Raw genomic sequence first — 11,948 nt, forward strand, 5'->3', positions numbered from 1 at the left:
GCCTGCAGAGTCTAAAGGGCTGCTGGCCCGCGGCGCACACGCCATGGTGAAATGTGTCGACAGGCTGGTTCTCAAGTACATCAAAGACTCCATCTCAAGCCAGCCTGGACCCTCACCAGTTTGCATTCACAGCCAAAAAAACTAAAACAAAACCCCCCCAAAACTATAAAAACACAAAGTGTGCCATCTCCACAGCAGCCCCCCCCCCCCCCCCCCCACATCCCCCAATCAGTCTTCACACACAGTGAAAACAACACTTACACCAGAATCCTGTTTGTTGGTTTTAACTCGGTGTTCAGTATCACCCCCCTCCCCCGAGAAACTGTCCAACTTGGCACTCTGGGCTCATGTAACACACTCGAGACAGTTTGGATTGACAGTCACAAATCCTCAGTTCTTGTCTTGTATCTTTAAAGCATGTTATCTGAGTTAGTCTGAGTGAAGGATGTGGCTTTCTAAAAGGATGTATACTGAAGATAGCATAAGACGAGGATTTAGTAACTGCCAACAAACAGACAAACGGGTCATGTTCTCATATTTGAACTTATTCCTAGTGCCACTGATTATAATTTTTGCTAACTTTTTAATATTTTCTCCTAAGAGAATAGTAATAATAGTAGGCTGTGATGAATATGTGTTACATCGTGGCATAACGTGGATACTAAACTAGACAATGGTGCTGGCATGATCCAGAATCAGAGGTATGCAAATCTGCTGCTTTTGAAAACTGACATTATGGCTGACATACTGGCATTTCCTCTGTGTATCTATGTGCCACTGAGCACCTAGAAGTCAATTTTTGGTTGTAATGACTACATTAAGCATAAGTCTGTGGTAGGAAGTGACTGCCCCTCTCCTACTGGTCCTGGATGAATGATTCACATGATGACATGTGCTGATTACTACACAGAGGCCACTCTTTTGATGAAATTCAGCAAGTCATCTGTTTTTAGTTTTTTTTTTTTTTTTTTTACTCCCATTGAAGAAAAAACAAATTAGCGTTTCTATTTTGGGATCGTACTACACATACTATGAGATTACGACACACACAGAGCAGACTGCAGTCATGGATATGGAGTCGGTGTCACAGGGAGCGTACATACATGGCAGTGCTTCCTCCTCCGTGATGCTTCCTGCACCCAATGGAGGATGGAATTTCCTCAGGATTCTCCCTCCGTCTCACAGGAAGCAGCAGACAAATTTGGTTCGAACATGTTGAGCCAGGAGCGTCATGCAACAGATAGCAGCTCATCCATACTATTCACAGACTGAGCAGGAGAGAGTGAATCAGAACAGCCAGCATTCATAACTCCTGCCCACGGGAACAGTCAGTGTGTTTGGTCCTGTTTTTCGCACATTCACACTCTGTGTCTCTCTCACAGAGACACATTCAAAGGTGCCTGTCAGTCTCGGAGAAAATAATGCTAATTAAAGAACCAAGCAGCAGTAACACTGTTATTGTTAGGTGGTGAGAAGGCGGACAGCTTACATGGAGCCTGGTGTTCTTTGTGGTGTTGTTCTCGTGTTCTGTAGTAGCTGTACTGAGTGTTCACTCTCATCTTTCTTTGTCCAGACTGCTGTTCCCCCCCCCCCCCCCACCCCCCCACCCCACCCCACCCCCCTGCAGTAGTACATACTGTACTGCTTTTTATTGTTTGGAATCAAATACATGAAGTTAACTTAAAATTATATGTAACATGTCTGAATAGACTAAAACAGCATACTATCAATTACTACTACTTCATGAGCTTGCATAAGCTCACTGCAAACCTCATTAGGTACACCATTTTAATTCTTTGAGGCACAGATTCAACAATATGCCAGAAACATTCTTCAACATTATAACATCACGCATTTTCTGCAGATTTGTCGATGATGCAAATGTTCCAAAATTCTCCAAAGGTGCTCTGTTAGATTGAGATCTGGTGATGGTGGAGGCAATTTGAATACAGTGCACTCATTCTGTTCAAGAATCCAGTTTATGACTAGGTGTGTTATTCTGCCAGAAGCATCCATCTGAAGATGGGTGTATTGTACTGAGGTTATAAAGGGATGGACATGATCAGCAACAATACTCATGCAGGCTGTGAAGTTTGAAAAATTGTCATCTGGTGCCCACAGTGAGTCAAGAAAATGTCCCTGTTATGCTCCCTCTTTCCAAGGAAGGATCAGTACTACAGCAAGGTCTGCAGGCCCAAACAGAATAGTTTATTTTTTTCTTTAGCGGTAGAAAATGTCAGGGTGGGCACATCCAGAAAAACCAACAAGCATTAGGTAAAGGGAACACAACTAACGTACTTACAGGCCTCCTACCTGCCTCCCTAACCTAAACAAGATAAAATCTATTAAAAGAAAAAGGCTTCCTACCCCTGCAACTACCAAGTGTATTATTTTAAAGAAGGATATTTACAACATTTATGTGTACATAAAAAGATCAAGCTGTTCTAGACACAGAACTCTTGGTCACACAACACTATGCAATTATACACACAGCCCAGCCTTGTTGGAAACAGGAAGTAGGCAGTGCCCAGCCAGTGCTGACAGGTACCAATTTACAGCGAGTACCATTCAGTCTCCAACCAATGGTCAGCTGTCGCCTGGAGCTTACATAATCAAAACACAACAGAAACAATGAACAACGCCACCCCCAGGTGTGGAGGAGCGGACAGAGTACACACAATGATGACTTGGGTCATAACAATCCTCCACACGACTACATTGCCGTCACCTGAACCACAAGCGCTTATTTAACATATTGTTGCCTTCCTATTGATCTTGGCTGCTTCTCTCTCTACCAGCTGTCTACTATGCTGTCAGTCTGAAGCAGTCTTGCCCACCCTTCTCTGATTTCTGGCATCAAGGAGACATTTTCACCCAGAGAACTGATGCACAATATTTTTTCTTTTTTTTGGACCATTCTTTGTGAATGATAGGCACAATTTTTAGGAAAAAATCACAAGAGATTAGCAATTTCTAAAATGTTCAGACTAGCCCAAATCCATGTGATTTGCCTGATTAGACACTAATGAGCAAAGGAACAGGAGGGATGTGGGTGTAAATCACTACTACTTAAGAAACCATCTTTAAGGCAGAAACACTCTGTCCTCCAAAAGCATAATACAAAAATACAATACATAATACAAAAGCAGACACTGAGCCCCCACCCCCCTCCCACCCCCCAAACTGATGGGTAGGCAACCAAACAACTGATATTGGTCACACCACCTCCACTCTAGCACTTAACATTGCCCCCCCCCCCCCCCCCCCGTGTTGTGTGCTCAGCCTCCTGTTGTGTCCTTTCTATTCATTCAATTGGCTTGTACTTAATGCCTATGTTATTAGAGCCCTGCCCACGTAAGAGTAATATTCTAGTTGTACTTCTTGATGTATTTAACAGCTGTGGCTTACATGCTGTTGCATCTTCTCCATGAAAAGTGTGCCCAGTGGTTTAGACTGGGGGTGATGAACATAAGCACCGGGGGCCAGAATCAGGCCAGCAGATGCTCCAGTCCGGTCCGTTGGATAGCTCTGGAAAATCTGAAGGAGTGCATGATTTTTTACCTTTAACTGCATTTTCTGCAGTTTTCTTTTCAAAGTTGTACAGCTTTTCCTGTATATAAAGAATGCAAGCTCATTTACCCCAGAGGCTAATAATTATATAACGAGGCCGTGCAGATCAAGAAACTGCAACACTGCTCAATAAAAGACCCTTAAAAGAACAGGAAAAATGCAGCATATTTAACTGATACCATCACTATTTGTACCAAACAAGTACAAGTGGATAATGTAACTACAGTTATGGAAGACTTTGGCCTACATTTCTGTACCAGACATGCTATTCTTATCTGACAGCATAGTAGACAGCTGGTAGGGAGAGATGCGGCCAAATACTTTTTATTTTCACTCATTTCTTTCTTTTTTTCTTTTTTTTACAGCACTCATACAGGCGACTGTTTGCTGAGGCTTCAGCCCTGTCTCATTTTTGTGGGAGTAGTGGGTGCTGCCTGCAGGGGATGCGGGAAGGTGAATCATACTGCTGAGAGCACACGGGAGGAAGCGGCGCCAACCTCATCTCGCATCATGACACCGCCACCCTGTCCTTCAAATGTCACCGGATGAATCGACATTGCTCGAAAAGGCCACCGAAAAAAATATATTGTCTGAGGTCTGGTGTACTTACAGGCCACTGGGGAAAGTTTCCTTATGTAACGTAATGCACCAACAGTTTAAGCAGAGATCTTTTTGAGCATTGTGTTCAAATGAGGGCAGAATTAGGGAATGCATATAAGATATTAAGTTTTAAAAAAGACAGTCATAACAAGCCATATTTTATCACCAGGCAAAGTAATGAGACGTTCTCATTTTCGACTCTGTCGCCTTCTCCTGTCTCGCACCTACCCCCCCCAACTGCAGCTCCCACACATGTCTGGGTGTGTGACTGGCTCGTATGTGTCGTATTGGCTAGACTATAGCCATCCGCCTTCAAGTGCAGCAGATAGAGACAGGCAGATGGCAATAAGGACACAGAAAGATACAGGCAGAAATGCACACAAAGATACAGACCGTGACCCAGATAGAAAAATCATTTTGGTGGAGGACAGAAAGCTAGATGAGGACAGATGATGGCTGAACAGAGATGAGCAAAAAGAGAGAAAAGGGCAGAAAGGGAAGAAGTAAGAAAGCGGCTTGTAAAATTTATCAGAGAGATGGGGAGGAAATGATAAGAGAAAACATTAAGACAGATTGTGGAGTACAGAAGGCGGTGATGGATTATGCCTGGCAGTGAGGGAGATGTTTTTATTTTTCTTTCTCTGCTATGGGGAGGGGACTTTATGAAATCTCCCCTGCAGCTCATTTTTTGCACAGCTGAAAACACTTCTGCATTTTAAATCCTCTACCAACAGCCAGTACTGTCGAGGAAAGACTGCCCCCCCCATAGCAGAGAAAGAAAAATAAAAACACCTCCCTCACTGTGGTTTGCAAAGTGAAGCTTTTAATAAAATATGCTACAGCTAAAACACCAGCACACACACACACACACACACACACACACATACAGATATGCTCAGCCTGTTCTCTCAGTATGATTAGATTTACATCCACTGTTGTTACACCCTTTTATTGGAATGTACTGCCCTCTTCAGGGCAGAATAAATACTGAAGAAGAAAATATTTGCTGTTTAGAAATTCATCATTTGTCACCATACACAATGCCAAATTATATAACAAATTTTGTTATGTAAGGGGGGGGGGCAGCATTTCCATCACCGTTCCATTCCTACATTATAAATGTTCACAAAGGTAAATGTTAAGGACAAATTCTTCTTCTCTGCAGCCAGATAGACACTTGGTCCTTCCCTCTCCTTCAGCGGGGCCTCCTCTTGGCCGCTCTTCTGCTGACTGTGCTGAGCTTTCTTCGAGGCCTTTAATTGTCTCTGGTAGCAGCAATTTACCTCGGGGTAGAAGACCACAGACAGAGGCAGTCTGCAGATTGCTGGAATCTCAGAGGAAATGAGGAGAGAAATGAGAGTCGACAGGCAGAAAGGCCACGTGCAGGCTGGTAATGCAAGCTGAAAGGGGGTGCCATAGGAGAGGAGAGCGTGACACATGATGTGCACGTGGAAATGATGTTTGCAGACTTGGGAAGAAAGTTTCTGAGTTACTGCAGACATCAGATTTGAGGTTGCTGTTATCATCTGTGTGTATATGTGCAGAAAAGTTTATGAGTTTTACCAAACAGCAGAACCAGAAGAAGACACATCCAATGGCACTGGAGGATAGTGCACTATTACATCCCCACAGCCTTGTGTGAATATCCCTGTGAGGAGCAGGCCAGAGCAAGCCATCCACCACACATCAGTGAAAAACACTTTAATCCCCCCATCTGTGTGAAGTATTACACAAATAACAAGCAACTGCATGAATGTGAAAACTGAACGTGTGCATTATTTAAGAAAACATTCCACGGTGCCATTTAAAGAAGCCAGAGCTCATTCTCGAGGCTCAGACATTATGCATATTTCTATGCAAATTGTTTTGAGACTTTCAGCAGCAAACATGCCAGCAGCAGAGCCCAAACGTGGCATGAAAACAAATAGCTGGTAAGCAGAGCAGCAGGGACAGAAGGATGAGACCTCCTGTCCAAGGACTGTCACAGCCGTACACCTGGCCAGCACCAGCTGGCACTGACAAGAATAGCTGCAAAATGACAGCCTCCGTTTATTTACATTTTAAACAGTTAGCGCTGTTTTTTTAATGGCGCTGATAGAAAAATGTCAAAAAATAACCACTGTTTAGATATTCATAGCTAGTGGACCAGAAACATACACCTAAGAAAGAAACAGTGAGGCTTTCAGTGGAGTCATTCAAAAAGCAGATTTGAACTTTTTTTTGCATATCTTATGCACTCGTAGCTCGTGTAGCTGCAATGTGCAACCACATCCACAAAATTAGATGGAAGGATCTCATTTGTTAGCAACTGAGGGCAAAGCACTGACAACTACTGGGCTCCGAACCGAGGCAGGAAATTAATTAAGAGGAAACTTGGAATCGCTACAGGGTGACATTATATTTGTTATTATTTATGGGGCAAATGTCCAATCAAAGAGAGCCAGATGAGCAGATTCCCTGCTGGATATTGTGCTTTCACATCTTTTAAAAAGGACAAACAGAAAGGCAACAGCGTGATAGTTCTATGCAAAAGTCAGGCGCTCACCAAACACATCAGAGACCATTATTTTTAACCATCCAATTAACAAGCTGAAAAATTCAGCCAGCAGGAGCTTTCATTTGCACTGGAAAATTGATGGGCAAAGCTGCTCTAAAATTAAAAAACAGGGTGTCCAAAACCTCTAAATCACTCTATTACAACTTTAGAAAAACAGTAAGGCTCGAGTACTTTGATATTTTTCAGTCTGCAGTAAATTGAGATTAAGGACTGAGACTTACTAATCATCATGTTATTGCTGCCACTGTAGAGTTATGGCTGTGTCCTGAAAACACTGCAACATACTATGATTTATTGCCACAATTAAAGTTCTTTAAATGGTAAAATGTAAAGTCATGTTCACTCGCTCATCAGTATGTGTCTCAGTGTCACAGCGTAAGCTAAAGGTAGTGTTCGTGGCTTCCACACCTCTTCCTGCTAGCAATCGTATAATCCAAAGAGCCATATTTACAGCTGACAGTGAAACTAAATGATGCAGCACGCTGCTGAACGCTGCTGTACTTAGCTGAAAATAACAACCATGTAATTGACCCCTTTTTCCCTTGAGGGTTTTTTGAGGGTGCTTTATGGTAGATGCGTTTAAACCATCGTAATTTAGACACTCAGAAAAAAAAGGAGAAACATATTGCACCGGAGTATATCAGCTGCTCACAGTGCAGCTTATTATACTGGGCTTTAACATTTGACAATGCGCCTTTCCCATTTACAGGATGCAGCAAATTAATTTCTGGAGGAGAACACTTACTGCAACATGGACATAAAAACATTTGACATGAAAAGCCACCAGTGCCATTTTCTTTAGGCAGAGAACATGCCCGTCATTATGTTCCATTGTAGGCATATAATCCCACTGACGTGGCCTCCCTGAGCTGAATGTGACAAATATAGCCAAAATGAGTGAGATGCAGCTAAATGAGAAACTGTGTAAAGTACACATGTAAAAGTCAACGGAAGTGTAGGCCCAGGGAGTATAAGGGGAAAAGACAGTGATAATGACTTTGTGTTTGGAGGAAAAGGTGTTCCTTTTTTCTCCCTATTTTCACAATGAAGTCAAAGAAGGATTACAACAGATAAGGAGATGCCATTAGGTCTCTTTAGTCCCAGCAAAGAAGCCAGACCCAGTGGGAACTAGAACACCTAGAAGACCATTCAGAGCCCTCCAGTGTTCTGTAGGATGAGGTCAACCACAGTTAGGAGCCAACTGAGAGGGCTGATGACAAATGTGTCTTGGGCTACCCTTTAAAGGATGCGGTCTAGCACCTGGATTATTATAGCCCATCCTGTGATAGATGATAAACTGTGATAAACTGACTTCAGTTTTATTAGTAGTACTATGAGTCACCATCAGTCATGATTATTCACACTCAAAATTGACTCCTTGCTTAAATCTGTTGCATATCCATACTTCTATTAGTATAACATTACATGTTCAAAAGGAACCAGCTGGACTGTTTTTTTCGGGGGGGGGGGGGGGGGGGTTGCTGTTTTGTTTAATGCATGCTTGCTGTCACAAAAGAAATGGCAGATCATTAACTGTTAACTGTATATAACCAAGTTTTGGTTATATAGCGCCACTTGACAACAAAGGTTGTCTTTGTATTGAAAGGTACCCACCCTGCAGTATTAGAGAGAAAGCCTCAATGCCCCGCTTGGTGACTGTGGGAAGGAAGAACTCCCTATTAACAGGAAGAGACCTCTGACAGTGTTTCCCTGACCTTTCCTCTATGACCACCGTGTTATGTCCATCCATCTTCATCCAGTGGAGGCAGAGTGCACGCTGGACAGGTCACCAATCTATTGCAGGGCTAATACTGAATAGAAGTGCCAGTTAACCTAACCAATGCATGTTTTTGGATTGTGGGAGGAAGCCAGGAGTCCCTGGAGTGAATCCACACAACCACTCCACACAGAAAGACCCTAGCTGGCCAGTGGTTTTAACATCATCAACATTGCTAACCACCACACCGCTGTGCTGCTTGGACCACAGTGAGGTTGAGCATCTTTAAATGAGTTTTCCTGATGACAACATCTGTCTAGAAGTAAACATAAGCAGTCCCTGTTAGTGAAATTCATTTTATTAAGGCCAGTTCATAGATTTGTCTTTACCAAGCAAGACAAGTCTGTATTGGTGCTGAAAAATGAATCTGATGCAGGAACTGCCAAAAACCACAGTTTGAAATATTACAGCAGAAATAATAGCTCTTTACAAACAACAACATTTCTTTCTATAGTTGTTTTAGCCCTTTGTGACAACTACACAGGGGATCTTTTTTCAAACTCACCCATTAAACTTTAATAATGCTTTCACCATAAAGTGCAAGGCCACCTTTACAGATAAGTGGCCACTAGCTGTCTGCACTGCATCACCTCCTTTCAAGTCAGCAAACTTGAATGAGTAAAAATGCTCTAAAAAGTGTTTTACACATTTTGTGATGCAATTATCAGACAAATTTTTGCCTGTGTGATCCACCCATACAGTATGGATGCTCTTTGTTATATACACAGTATGCATACATGCAGCACATTCAAAGCTTGAAAGCAGGGCTTCACTTCAACATCAGTGCCTACATTAATCTTTTATTTAACATTCATAGCCATTGCTCAATATACTGTTTAAACTCGACAGGGTTACTAACTCAGCAGCACCTCAGTCTTTGAGATTATGATAACATCAGACCATATTCTGTGGTTTTAATGGCAAGTTTGCAGAATTTTAACATGAAAGAACTTTAAGGTGAGCTGACAGCAGTTCTCCAGAGAGGGGAGCTCCACTGCTAAAAACAACTGCCTCAGTGACAGTATTGATATTCAGAGCTCGTACCTTCGGTGAATACCTCCAGATCTACGGTGCGCAGAGGATGAGCGATCAGACGTTGGTGATCCCCTCGTCAGGAAGAAATACTCTTATATCCAACGAAACACAGCGTCTACATCTCATATGGACGGTAACGATTTGCGGCCAATGTCTTTCAACATCTTCAGTGATCCCCGGAGTTTTAATGTTCAGCTGATGGTGACATCTCAAGGTGACAGCAACACCAGTTCAAAGCACCACTGTGCAGCCTCACAGAGCTGCCAGCACGGTTAAAGACTCTTGGTTTGTTACCAGCATCAGCTTTTTGTTTGTTGTGTTACAAAATTAAGTTACAAAGAACCCCCCCTCTGTCTGTATGTTCATTAAATAGTTGTTGTGTGGCACAGCACAGACATTGATGTTATCAGGTTCTGTCATCCGCTCTCTGCTTGATCACAAATTACAGACAAGTCAACATCTCCCCGTGCACCATATAAATCAGTGAATGATTCTCTCATGCCCCCTGAGGTGGAAACAACTCCGGCAGAGACGTGCGAGCTGGAATCGAAACCTGGCTGCCACTTTGCCATGGAGTTTCCTCTCCCCCACCTGCCTTATTTATTCATTTTGAAGGAGTGATCAAAGCCGATTTTCCAAAGAGCTTCCCACTGTTCCATCGTCAACATCTTCGGTCACAATTCTCAGCAATGAAAGCCCGGGTGTGTTTATGCTGTGCAGCTTGCACTGAACCCCTTGATCTCCTCAGCTCTGCTGGTAACCTCTTTTCCTCTTTGCTACAATAGCAATTTTCAAACAGGCAACAAACATGGAAACTACTCAACACGATTCCACAGTAAGTTTTCAAACTGCAAACAAAAAAGCCAGGCGATCAGAAGGAAAATGATCAATAACTTTTCTCAGTAACTGCCATCAAACAAAGAATGTGTCTGTAGGTATTTCAGACAACAAGGCTATTATCTTCAAAAACACTGTGCTGTTGGTAGATTGCTGATTTTTCATTATTACTTTGTGTTGTTTTCACTGTTTGAGTTTACACACACACACACACACACACACACACACACACACACACACACCGTTTTGCAGATTGCTGCTGCGTCTTAAAAGCGGTGGTCACAATTGCTGCTCTTGAACACCATTTGCAGCATTTTAAATTCCTGTCACGATGAAAAGTGTGGCACCTTATCTGAATTTGCATATTTTTTTCCAAATCAAATTTTCAAAAACTCATCCAAACTCTGGTCTCAGCTCACCATAAAACAGCTCTATCTCCAGGTGAATGCAAAGTTCCCACTGGTGAGATTCAGAGGCATCGTGTGGTTTGCCTGATTTTTTAATTAACAAATGTTCCATCAGAGTGATCTACAGTGGCATTTTAGGACCCTTTGATCAAAATAAAATAGCACGTTCAGCGTAAATGGTGGGCAATTCATTTTTCCTAAGGGGTCACATGAGGATCTAAGACTGTCATGGAGTCAATAAGCTAATAAAGAGATAACATTGTTATTGAACAGAAGTGAATTAAGCTTATTGGTGTGGCCCTCCATAGCAGTCCCAGTTTCACATGTAGCCCCTTAGGATAATTAATTGCCCATCCTTGAAAAGTAATGAATGCACAAATGCATGATTTTTAAAAAATATAAAATGTTAAAAATTCTGTATGATTCTTGAACCCAGTCAAACAAACCAGACTAGTACAACTTATAAAATAACAAAACCAAATAACAGCAAAATGTCCTTTATATGTATACAACATATCTATATCTCAAAGTAATCAGTGGGCTACATAGAAAATACTTCTACACACTATAATGAAAAAACATTTTTTTAAACTAATACATATTTTTATGTATTTTAAAGCTCTTTATTTTGGCCAGGTTCATGACTATAATACAAAGAAAACCATGTAAAACTAAACTGACCTTCTAGAGTGAGCGAGACCAGAAACATGATCAGCCCATTTTCTGGTAGCTGTTAACAAAACTTAAAGAAAAAAGCCACAATGAGCCCACAAACACAATGACCCACCTAAGGTTTATGTCAGAGCTGTCCTATATAGTACTGGAAATTACCAAAATTATTTTTATATTTCTTTAATGGTTAATCCAAATAATGAAATTATATTTTTAATGCTAACATACAATTGTTGTTATTATCTATGAATTTTCAAATTGATTGAAAAACAAGAAAAGGTGAAAAAACCCAGCAAAGCTTTTTTTTTTTTCTTTTGACAGTTATTTACTTCCATTTCTGACAATAAAATGTACCAGCTAAAATTTGGGTATAAAAAGGTCAATTTAATTTGTTATATGCCAATAAATGTAAACACGTGTTTTTTAGTTTGGTTTTTATGACAGGTGGTCTAAGAAATCTGTTAAGCGCTGTATATCCAAAAAGCATTCAAAT

The sequence above is a fragment of the Oreochromis niloticus genome, linkage group LG7 (assembly GCF_001858045.2).
Source record: "Oreochromis niloticus isolate F11D_XX linkage group LG7, O_niloticus_UMD_NMBU, whole genome shotgun sequence".
NCBI lineage: Eukaryota > Metazoa > Chordata > Actinopteri > Cichliformes > Cichlidae > Oreochromis > Oreochromis niloticus.